This window comes from Bolinopsis microptera, chromosome 2 (genome assembly GCF_026151205.1).
Source record: "Bolinopsis microptera isolate Bmic1 chromosome 2, MBARI_Bmic_1.0, whole genome shotgun sequence".
In the NCBI taxonomy this organism is placed as follows: Eukaryota; Metazoa; Ctenophora; class Tentaculata; order Lobata; family Bolinopsidae; genus Bolinopsis; species Bolinopsis microptera.
The window spans coordinates 9,230,752-9,242,560 of record NC_087073.1 but is presented as its reverse complement, the minus strand read 5'-3'; the positions used below and the strand labels follow the sequence as shown (position 1 = coordinate 9,242,560).

Genomic DNA, 11,809 nt, shown 5'->3' with positions numbered 1-11,809 from the left:
TCAAGATTATTAGGGATTTGTTAGCCAAGGCTACAGATGTTCTGCAGTGTTTTAGAGATCCTACGTTCTTTACCATTACGATCAGGTTTGCCACAACAGCTAGCCCCCCTATGATCAATGAGCTTACTTTCAGAGCTACATTTTCCAGTATCTGTTTTGAGCACTCCAGATTACATTCGTCAGACATGTCGAAGCAATCGAATTTCCCATTACATGTTTTATCTTTTGTAATGATACGAGCAGAGTCGCATGTGAAACCATTGGTACATGCCAACTCATCCGATCGGTCGCCACAATTATCAATCAAGTCACATACTTGAGAATAATTTATGCATGCAGTTTTAATACTTTCAACACTACTATATAATAAATAATTTGAGGTATCGAATTATTACAAAACAGTTGTTTAGTTTTTTTAAGAACTGACAATTTGTCATTTGTCCCTTCGGTCCTTGATCTTTTAGCAGGGTTTATAACATGGAAAAGATGGAGTTGGACTTGGAAAAGATGAAGGAACAACTGAAAAAGATAAACTGCACGGCAATGTCTTTTAAAGGTAAGAAAGATGAGAATGATAAAAAGATTAAGATAACTGTTCAATCAGCGCTATTTGAGGACGTTCTACCTGGATTTGCCAAAAAAGATATGTTTGTCGTTATCCAGGATTTGTACACTTTCTCCAAGAATGCTCTTCAACTAACACAAACAGTTTTAGGAACAAAACAAGCCACAACTACTACTAAACAGGAATCACCAGATTTCAAGGAAATTATAAAGACACAGCTCAAAGAGGTACTAGCAGAAGTACTCCCTACAATTCTACCAGATTTATTGAATACAGTGGTAGCAACACTGCCCAAAGAAAAGAAAACACAAGAAGAAACTAAGCTTGCAGAAAAACACACACTCACAGTGGAGAAGACTCAAACGGAAGAACCCATTACTAAAGATGAGGAAAAGGAAATGAAAGGTTCCCTTAAAGTCAACCCAGTGAAGAACTATACAGTGTCCGGAAATACTGCAACCTTCAAGTTTGTTACCAAGGATCAACTTAAGAAAGCTGAAACAGTATTTAAAAGTCAAGAGAAATACAAGGTATCGTCAAAGTCCGAACCAGGAAAGAAATTGGACCCTAAACTGTCTATTCGGAATATTCCTTCTGATATCACAAACAAGGAGGCACTGCTAGAGAAACTTTTGGAAAAGAATGAAATACTGAAGTCCTCATCTGAAAAAGACGATGCGGTTAAAGTGGTTTTCTTCGATGATAAAGAGAAAACGGCTGTCATCCGTGTCAATGCAGCAGTACGTGAGTCAATCAGACAAAACAGAGACTATGTTCATATTGACCTTAGGGAACACCATGTTACAGACCGAATTCATGTCATCCAATGTTATCATTGCCAGGAATTTGGTCACATGGCCAACTCCATGTACTGTAAAGCCAAAGATAAAGACCCAACATGTTTCTTCTGTGCAGGAAACCACAAGTCAAAAGACTGTAGAAGCAAGAGTGAAAATATTGTCACAAAGATAAAGTGCTCTAACTGCGCCAAAAGTAGTAAACACTCTGAGAAGAACTCAGCAAAGACCCACAAAGCCTCTGACAACCTATGTCCCTCGTATGTAAGAGAACGGATTGGAATCATGAATAGGACAGCAGGATGTGAGAATTCAAAAAACTGGTACGTACAGAAGACAAAGGAGACCAAACTACGCCTAGGAAGAGTTTAAGGATTGGAACGTTCAATGTAAGATCCTTAGTGAACAAAACAGTCGGAGTCTTAGAGCATCTTCAAGAAGTTGACTGTGACATCTGTTTTGTACAAGAAACTTTCTTTCGTGATGGAAACACAGCTAAGATAATGGAGATCAAAGAACTCGGTTGGAATATACTTTCGGATCCACGAAAACATAGAGGAGGAGGAGGTATAGCTATGCTATTTCGTGATGTGCTCCAATTAAAATGTAATAGTAAAGTCACGAAGTACAAATCCTTCCAAGTGATGGAATCACTGCTACAATCTCAACAAGATATTGTGAGACTTGTGAACTTGTATCGGCCTCCTTATACCAAGAAGGCTCGGTACACGGAGTGTGCCTTTCTAGAAGAATTCGAAGACTACCTTAAAGACCTCACAGTCAAACCTGGTTTTCCTATCATCGCTGGAGATTTCAACTTTCACATGGAAAAACCTGAAGAACACTACCCAAAGAAACTCTACCAACTCCTGGAGGAGTATGACCTTTATCAACACGTTCCTCTTGAGCCAACCCATGACCAAGGTGGAACCCTAGATCTTGTAGTGACTAATAGATCCTTCAAGGAAAAACTGACTTCATTTGAAATCCGTCCCTCAAGAACCAAATCTGACCACTTCCTTGTCCTCTTCGATGCAGACATCAAGACAAAGACCAAAGAAGACGTTAAATTCATGAACTACAGAAACTTTAATTTAATTGATACAGAACAGTTTAAAGAAGATATTTTAATTTCAAAACTGACAAACTTCCCTAAAGACATGTCCCCAAATGATGATGTCGTCCTTTACAACACTGTGCTTACTCAATTAATGGATAAACACTGTCCCTACATAAAAAAGAGGATTACTAAGAAGCCAATGCCCTGGTTAGACCTGGAACTTCGTATTCTCAGACGAAAGAGAAGAACTGCTGAACGTGCGTGGAGAAAAGATAAAGTAGATTATATAGACAGTACAAGATCTGAGTACCTGAGATCTGATTATGTTAAGCTAAGAGATGAGTTTTCCCGACTAGAGTTTGTCAAAAGATGTGCTCACCACAAAACCTCTCTTAGGTCCTCTTCGGGGGATACTAAAGCGTTGTACAGAAAAGTCAACAGGCTTTTAGGAAATGACACCCAAAACCTTCCAAATTACAAGGATCCTGTAAAACTGTCAGAAGATTTCAAAGATTTCTTCGCTGAAAAGGTTGCGACCATCAGACAAGCCATTGAGAAGGAAGGAAAAGATTCTGACAAAGACAAAGACAAAGACAAAGACAAAGACAAAGACAAAGACAAAGACAAAGACAAAGACAAAGACAAAGACAAAGACAAAGACAAAGACAAAGACAAAGACAAAGACAAAGACAAAGACAAAGACAAAGACAAAGACAAAGACAAAGACAAAGACAAAGACAAAGACAAAGACAAAGACAAAGACAAAGACAAAGACAAAGACAAAGACAAAGACAAAGACAAAGACAAAGACAAAGACAAAGACAAAGACAAAGACAAAGACAAAGACAAAGACAAAGACAAAGACAAAGACAAAGACAAAGACAAAGACAAAGACAAAGACAAAGACAAAGACAAAGACAAAGACAAAGACAAAGACAAAGACAAAGACAAAGACAAAGACAAAGACAAAGACAAAGACAAAGACAAAGACAAAGACAAAGACAAAGACAAAGACAAAGACAAAGACAAAGACAAAGACAGAGACAAAGACAAAGACAAAGACAAAGACAAAGATCATGTTGTTGATAAAGACTGCATCTTTGGTAATTTCTCTGAGATAACAGCTGATGAACTCAAAGACCTGGTATCAAAGATGTCCAACAAGTTCTGCTGCTTGGATCCGATCCCAGCATTTCTCTTAAAAAACTGTGTTGATGAACTAACGCCTTTTTTACTCCACGTATTGAACTCATCCTTGAAGACTGGAGTTTTTCCCTCGGATATGAAGAAAGCTGTCATTAAGCCGACTTTGAAAAAGGAAAATGCTGATGTTGATATTCTCAGTAACTATCGACCAGTCTCTAACCTCTCTGCCTTCTCTAAGATCCTAGAGAGAATTGTACTAAACCAGCTCAATGTCCATCTTACGAATCATAGCCTTTACTCAGAAGTCCAATCTGGATACCGCCCTAATCACAGCTGTGAAATATTACTTGTAAGAATGTGTGATGATCTTAACAAAGAAATTGAAGCTGGGAATGTTGTCATAGTTGTACTTCTTGACTTAAGTGCAGCATTTGATACCATTGACCACACAGTCTTATTGGAAAAGCTTATGAAAGACTATGGAATTACTGGAAGTGCGCTGCAATGGATAAAGTCCTACCTTGAGAAAAGACATTTCTGTGTCAAGATTGATGATACTCTTTCTTCTTTCTTGGAGCTTTTGTTTGGAGTTCCCCAGGGATCACTCTTGGGGCCTATTCTTTTCATCCTCTATATCAAAGCTCTCCAGAAAATTGCGGCCAAATATGGTCTTGATATACAGCTCTATGCAGATGATTCTCAACTGTACATCTCATTTCAACCAAACCGTGTGGTACAGTTCACTGATGTCCAAGACAGAACAAACAAATGTCTCGCAGAGATAAAAGCATGGATGGTGAAGAATTACATGAAACTGAATGAAAGTAAGACAGAACTATTGGTGTTAGGAAAGAGCCATATTCTAAAAAAGTGTGAACTCAGTGTCAGACTGCAATTTGGAAGCACTGAAATTCTACCTACGGAGTGCAAAGGAGACAGCTGGAAGAGTCTGGGTGTCAAATTTGATGAAACTTTAAATATGGAAAGACAGATCAATAATGTCAAAAGGAAATGTAGCTGGACAATGATGAACCTAAGAACTATTGGTCGTTACCTGGATGAAGGCATTAAATTGATGTTGGTGAAACAACTGGTTATATCTAAGTTAGATTACTGTAATTCTCTATACATGAATCTACCCAAGACCAGACTAAACAAACTTAGATCCACCCTTAATGGGGCAGTTCGTTTCATCTATAACATAGAAGACAGAACCACGGACTTGGTTCCCTTCTATAAAGCTATAAGAAGGCCCACATACTCCCTATAGACCAACGAATATTCTTTAAAGTTTGTCTATTAACCCACAAATCAGTTCACGGTACTGCACCTGATTACCTCAAAGCACTACTGGATTTGGATATAGCGGATAAAGAACTCTCAAACACCATGACCATGACCAGGTCGAAGAGACCTGGTGACCATCTCATGCTCAAGGTACCAAAGAATAAAAAGTCCAAAGTTGATGACAGACGTTTCTCAAGCCATGCACCGATTGCATGGAACTCTCTTCCACTGATGTTGAGATGTATTACTGATACCAACTGCTTCAAGCGAATGTTAAAGAACCATTTATATAATCAGTTTTGATGTTTTTTCTTTCCATCTGTCTTCATTTTGCAAGACACCTTGGCTTTTATCTCTTACCGCACTCCATTTTATGTCTAAGTTATCTACCTTTCTTTGTCACTGTACTAACCTTTATTATACCTACATGTATTGTATGGTCTCTGCTTCTTTTTAGTTTAGTGTGGTTTAAAATAAAAGATGTTTTAATTTTGTCTTGGTCTTATATTAATATTACGTTATACTCTTGTTCATTTTTACACATTTGCTCACATCACTCACAGTCAGCCGCTCTGACATGGTTAACCACCTTCCTTGTGTTGTTGGTTAATCATATGAGCGGGATATAAATACCTCATTTCATTTCATTTCATTTCATGTGACATTATTATCGCACACGAAATAACTATTCGTGAATAAGTTTTCTCGTGATTTGGTGAAGAAAACCAGATATTTGTTGTTAGCAAGGGTTCCTATCCTATTAGGGTATTGATTGGGACAGGCATCGTATTTTGGCAGGTTCTTCAGTGGGCAAGCTGAGTTTTTACATTTTTCTGTGCAGCTAGTAAAGACATATTGTTCCCCGAACATATGCTCACAATTCTGTGTACTTTCAGGGAGATGCAACTCTGTTTTCGTGTCCACTCCAAAAAAGTGATGATCTGGAAAGATACAACGCTCTTGTGTGCAGTTATCCTTTTTGAGATTTTTGATACTCCTAAGACCTTTCATGCAAAATGATAGCTGCTTGACGAAGCCATTTCCTTTGCTTGAGACCGAAGTGAAGATTTTCGAGGAATGTTGGGATAATGAACACATTTGTTTCTCATTACCACATGTTTCAATTCCGTCACATAGATCGTTTAATTCGACGTAGCCAGGATCTCCTAAGGGGCACAGGAGAACGTTTTCGCACGTTTTATTGCTGGTTACTAATCTTCGGGACTTACCTTTTCCACATGTTGGCCAGATTTCCAGTTCATCAATACCATTTACACAGTCCTCTATACCGTCGCCTAGCCAGGTTAAAGGTAACGTCAATTCGGCTGCTGCTGCTTTTCCAACTTTTCTTTGGCAGGTGTTTTCAGTTTGGATACGACATATTGGGTGTGTTTCATCAGATCTGTCATTGCAATCCGGAAAGTTATCACACATCACGTGTTTGTGCATATTGACACATGATTTTGAGATGTCCTGACATTGACTTTCTAGGTGATCATCGCAAATTTGAACATTCTTGTCTTTGTAGCAAATCATATATTTAGAAATAGTTGACTTGTATCCATTTATAGTGCACGATCCTCCTTCCCTAGCTTGGTCTGTACAATTTGTTTGATATTTCTTTAGATCTTCGTCTGCACAATACCTATTCTGATAAGTGCTTAGTAGTAGTACTCCGCACTTGGTGAAGTTGTGGATCGGTCTATCACGAAAATCAAAACTATTGCGTTGTCTACAGGTGCTCTTTGTTTGCTCAGTAGTTGTGCAGTTGAACTCATCCTCTCTATCATCACAATCATTATGTTTGTCACATATATAACCAGGAGGTAGGTAATGGTTGAGATTTAGTTTATTATATGTGTATTTACAATACATTCCATAAGTCAGACCATTACAATTCGCTTCGTCCTCACAGGAAATAGTTTCACATATATCATGACATATAAAACGAGGATCTACTTCTAGTCCACTGCGTAATGTTGTTTTATCTGCACAATTCTGTTCATCCATGTTATCCTCACAGTGTTGTTGACCATCACAAAGATATCCGTATTTTCTTAGCTTTGTAAGTGACATTATTTCAAATCTTTCACCCGCTCTCCGACACAAATAATTCTCACATAATATATTATCACTACTACTTATCATGAAACCAGACATCCTCGTGTCACAAGCCTGATAGTAGTAGGGGTCCTCAGAGCATAACGATTGCTGAAAAACGGACACAATACTAGATGTATAGTAAAACTCCTCCGTGTTGTGACACTTGAACTTTTCTTCGTCTTCTCCTGGGCGAGGGCATTTGTATTTGAGGAACCCGCCATGTTCTTCAATGTAGCATACTGGTTCTGAATGATATTATAAAAGCTAGTTACAATATTTTTCAACAATACATTTTGAAGCTGACACCCTTGAGAGGGTGTAATACTAATGTCAATAATACTGTTACACGGACTTTGACTTGGACGGACTTTATTTGAACGGACTTTATTTGAACAGACTTTATTTGAACGGACATTGAAATGTACGCTATATTGAGATCCTATAGGGCTCCGTTCAAATAAAGTCCGATAATTATGCCATGATTATTTTCATGAATATTACTACGATGTACCTTTGCATTGCAGCCAGATATCATTTCTGTGATCATAGTCGGAGGGTTTTCTGAGGCTAGAAGCTCTACAGTCCGAGATGTTCTTATCACCTTCGTCACACTCCACAAAAAGCATTATACTAGGCACATCGTTCAAATCTAACCAACTCCTGTAACATTGATGATTGATTTAATGATTAAGTAAATCTATCAGACTTGATGCATTTCAAAATCAAATCGTTCAAGCTTTCCTCAAATATCTGATAATCATAGTAACTTAACTAAAACCTTACTTTGAAACATATTTGTAGCTCGGTCTACTCCCATAATCTCCCTCTTTAACAGGGTATCCAATGTTCTGACAGAATAGACGAACTATCTGTGCGTTGATATCCATTTCAAAATAACCGTCATTTACTGTCTCACTCTTCTCCTCTCCAGTTTGTTTGTTAACGAGTGTAACATACAACAGTCCCTCATCTCCGGACAGAGTTACAGTTCCGTTATCATGTTGTCGAACTAGAGTCGTGTCTTTAAACTCCCAATCTGAAACAATTCATGATTATGCGAAGTTTTCCTAATGTACGTTTAAAAAAACTGAAAGGTTTTATGGTTGCAACGTATGCTTAGTTTTGGACTGCTTATTTTTGGAGTAATTTGGAATATAAATGCTACACAATGAAGTGTTTGTTCTAAAAGAGGTCGGAATAATTTTGGAAGGTTGTCCATGCTTGTTTTTTATGCACGTACACTGTACAGTGATCCCAGGTATTGCTGTATTGGTTGGCCAAAACTGGAGTTTGATCATCGTCACGTGTCAAATAAGATATGGTTCTCCTCCATTGTGGCGAGAATCACATATGGCATTATAAAGATTTATTGGGCATTTGCTGACAAATTGAGCCGTAATTAAAACATTTTTAAAGCTGTAATCATAATCATAATCATAGCTACTATATAATCCTTATCGGATGTTATTTAACCGGACATTACGTGAACGGACATAATTTTTAACGGACATTAAAATGAACGCTCGAAGGCATTCATGATCAGTATTTAGTTTAACTACCTTATCAGAATTTATTTGAACGGACATTCAAATGAACGCAAGGGCCTCCAGTGTCCAATTAATGTCCGCTCAAATAAAGTCCGATAAGGTATACCAATTTCAGGAGAAGTAGTACTAGTATGGTATTTCATAGAAGTCACTGAAGTAGAGGTCGTTGGCTGTTCTGTTCTGCGAGCAGATGTCACTGATTGATCTGTTGGAAAGCTAGATGGCTGTTCTGTTCTGCGAGCAGATGTCACTGATTGATCTGTTGGAGAGCTAGAAACGAGTTGGAATAATATCAATAGCAAAACGTACATTTTAACAATTCACAACGCCTTGCGTAGCACGAGTATAAAGATTTTGAAAAAAGACCAAGATCCAGCTCTCACAAGTTCGTGGCGTCGATATGACTGAGCACAATGTCCATAGTTTGTCTAATCCTTAGTATAAGGAAAGTTAGCTGTACCAAAGCATCAAAAACAGAAGAGAGTGCCCAATAATCTGGCAACTCCTGGGTGATAGTACACTCTTATAATTCATAGTAAACGGGAGTTGCTTAAATTATGGGTACAAGTACACTGTACCGCCTAGATTTAATCGGCAGAGCTGACGCCTCAAAATTAAAGCTGGTGTGATAGGGAAAATACAGGGTGGCCCGAATTAACAAAATTCAGTAATCACGAACCAAGCTGAACAGAGCACTGTAGCATAGGATCTGCTCATATCAAAATTAATTTTCTCCACCCTGAACCCAGGTGTTGCTTAGCAGCTCAGCGCAAAAAAACATAAATCGACTCGAAGTCGTGATACAACTAAAAATTGAGTTAGCAACGGGTTTGCTTTCCACAATGAAGCACATTCTGCAGACGATCAGACAAAACTACGTTTCTCCTGTACCTGGTGGCATCAGTAACAAACATAGTGACCTGCCTCTGTTGTCTCCCCTCTGCTATCAGCATGGTATACAGCAGGCACCCTGTCCTTTTCTCCAGCCCCCCGCTTTGTATCCTCACCGGATTTCTCTTCAATGTGTCCTCCAAAATGTCTGTGTTTGTGGTAGCCACACTAAGTGTGGTCAGATGGATGACTATCTGTGATCTGGTACCTCGTCCCACGAACCCGCGAACCGCAATATTCTTCTCTCCGTCTTCTTCTATCTCCTCTTCCAAGTAGCCCAGGCAGCCCTTCCCCTCTTCTTCAGCACCAAGTCTCCCCCCATCTACTTTGCTCCCCAGATAGGGGCCTGTTACTGGGGCCTACCTGATCTTAATTTCCTGGATTACAACACAGCAGCATACAATGTAGTGTCCTACTCCCTGGTTATAATAACCTGGGTCCTACCTGCAGTCCCTGTATTTATCTGCAGCGGATATATCCTGATGATCACCATCAAGCACCGGAGCCGGAGCCCGGATGAGTAGGTACCAGAAACCTTCCATTTCCTGTAACCCAGGCTCACATCTTCAACAGTTCTCTGCCTCTGTAAACCCAGGAAGCTGGACGGAGAGAGCTGCTGCTATGAGCAAGGCTTTCATAACCATCGTCCTCTACACAGTTACATACGCTGTCTTCAACGTCCCTATCTGGCTCTGCATCTTGGTGGTTCTCCTGAGTATTGACGATCACATTACTTTCATTGGCAAAGTGGTGTACGTCAACATATTCCTCTCTCGGCTTAGTGTCGTTATGAACGCTGCTGTGAATCCTGTCATCTACATTTTGAGACTTTCTGAAGTGAAGGAAGACTTAGCTGGGCTGGTCTCAAATATCACCCAGCAAGATGAAGGACCCAAAAATGGGGATTCCAGAGACAAAACCCTCACCGTTAAGAAAAGACCGAGGGCTACGAGAACCAAATTGTGATGAACAGCATTGGTAACGTCTTGAAATGAACATGTGCTGTTAATGTATGTTTAACTGTGACACCAACTGTTATCATTACATTGTCATTAGAGCATTAGGCCTGATCAGTGATCATAGCTTTCTTGTTTGTGCTTTAAAAATATAACATTTTTGAATGGTTATTTTCTAAAAAATACGTCATTGTTTTGGATATTATTAGATCTGTATTTTTATTTTTTTTTATTTTTAAAGAGAGGCTGGGCCTGGTTGGCCCACGAGAGGATAGCATATGGATGCTTTGCCTACCTCTGGGGTATGGCAGTCCTGTGGGAGGATGCCAGTGGAATCAAGATGTGTAATCACGGATGATGGTAAGTGTTGTGGGGTGTGTTATAGATAAACGCTTAAGTGGTGGTTGATTGTGGAAGAGAGCAGAGAGGGGCGAAGCAAGACGGCGTTAAAGTAGTCGCTATGTTACACCTGTCTGGTCCAACTCCTCCGGCACCACTAAGCGTTTAGTGTGGTTTGTAAAGTTGACAATGGTGGAGATGTGTTGGTTGTCGAATATGTCATTGACAGAGAGGTAGTAGTCCCGGAAATATTGACCTCTTATTTGGGCAATAGCCGGGCACTGTCCGAGAAAGTGTGAGACAGTCTCCTCTCCGTCGCCGCATTTAGGACAAGCACTTGTGTCTGATTTGTGAATGGTGTGTAGGTGTTTGTTGAGGCCACAATGTCCCGTGATGAGGTGCACTGCAGTTCTGTAATTTTGTCTGTTGTTACTGAGTGTAGTGTTGAGATTTTTGATGATGTTGATGTTTTTATGTCCAAGTGTCAGTTTAGTGTGTCTGGGACCATTAGTAATCCATGATTCTTGATTAAGTTTTGTGACTTTGTCGTTGATCAGGCGTTTGATGTAAGATTGTGGAATTGGGCAATTCAAAGTGGATTCACTGGTTGTGCCATTTTTGGCCAGCTCGTCTGCTTTTTCATTACCCCACAATCCGATGTGTGCTGCTATCCATCTGATCTCTAAGGTGTTAGTGGATCCGAGTGTATTGAGGGTGTCGTAGCAGTCTCTAGTAGTTCTACTCCTCGTTGAAGGTGAGGATATAGCTTGAATAGAGGAGAGACTGTCTGACCATATGATGATATGTGTGTTTGTGTAAGTTGATAGATATTTACAAGCTTCGATGATGGCAGTGAGTTCTGTTTGATAAACGGTGCAATAATCAGGAAGCTTGAATGATCTTTCATCTAGTGTAGTGTTGTTGTTGTCTGTGGTGATAATATAACCAGCCCCGCTACCTGAGTCTGTGCGTGACCCGTCTGTGTAGCAGGTGATGGTTTCACTGGGGATGTTGTCGATGGTGTTTTGGAGTGAGCCTCTATATTCAATGTTGTCAGCTCCAGGAGTGGTGACCGTGAAGCGTCGTTCAAGCATCATGGTTGGTATAGATAGGTCTCT

The 11,809-nt window shown here is 39.6% G+C and overlaps 1 protein-coding gene across 2 annotated transcripts in view; it reads left to right on the top strand.

The window, feature by feature from the left end:
* The first annotated feature begins 354 nt into the window (after positions 1 to 354).
* The window catches only part of LOC134810982 (ras-related protein Rab-21-like), a 30,617-nt gene continuing 19,162 nt past the window's right edge, over positions 355 to 11,809 (top strand). Inside the window, exon 1 of one of the 2 annotated variants that reach the window (XM_063817679.1) lies at positions 355 to 380. The gene's annotated coding sequence lies outside the window, so the exon portion shown is untranslated. The remainder of the gene's footprint in view (positions 381 to 11,809) is intronic. The other variant, XM_063817680.1, reaches the window with a different exon arrangement.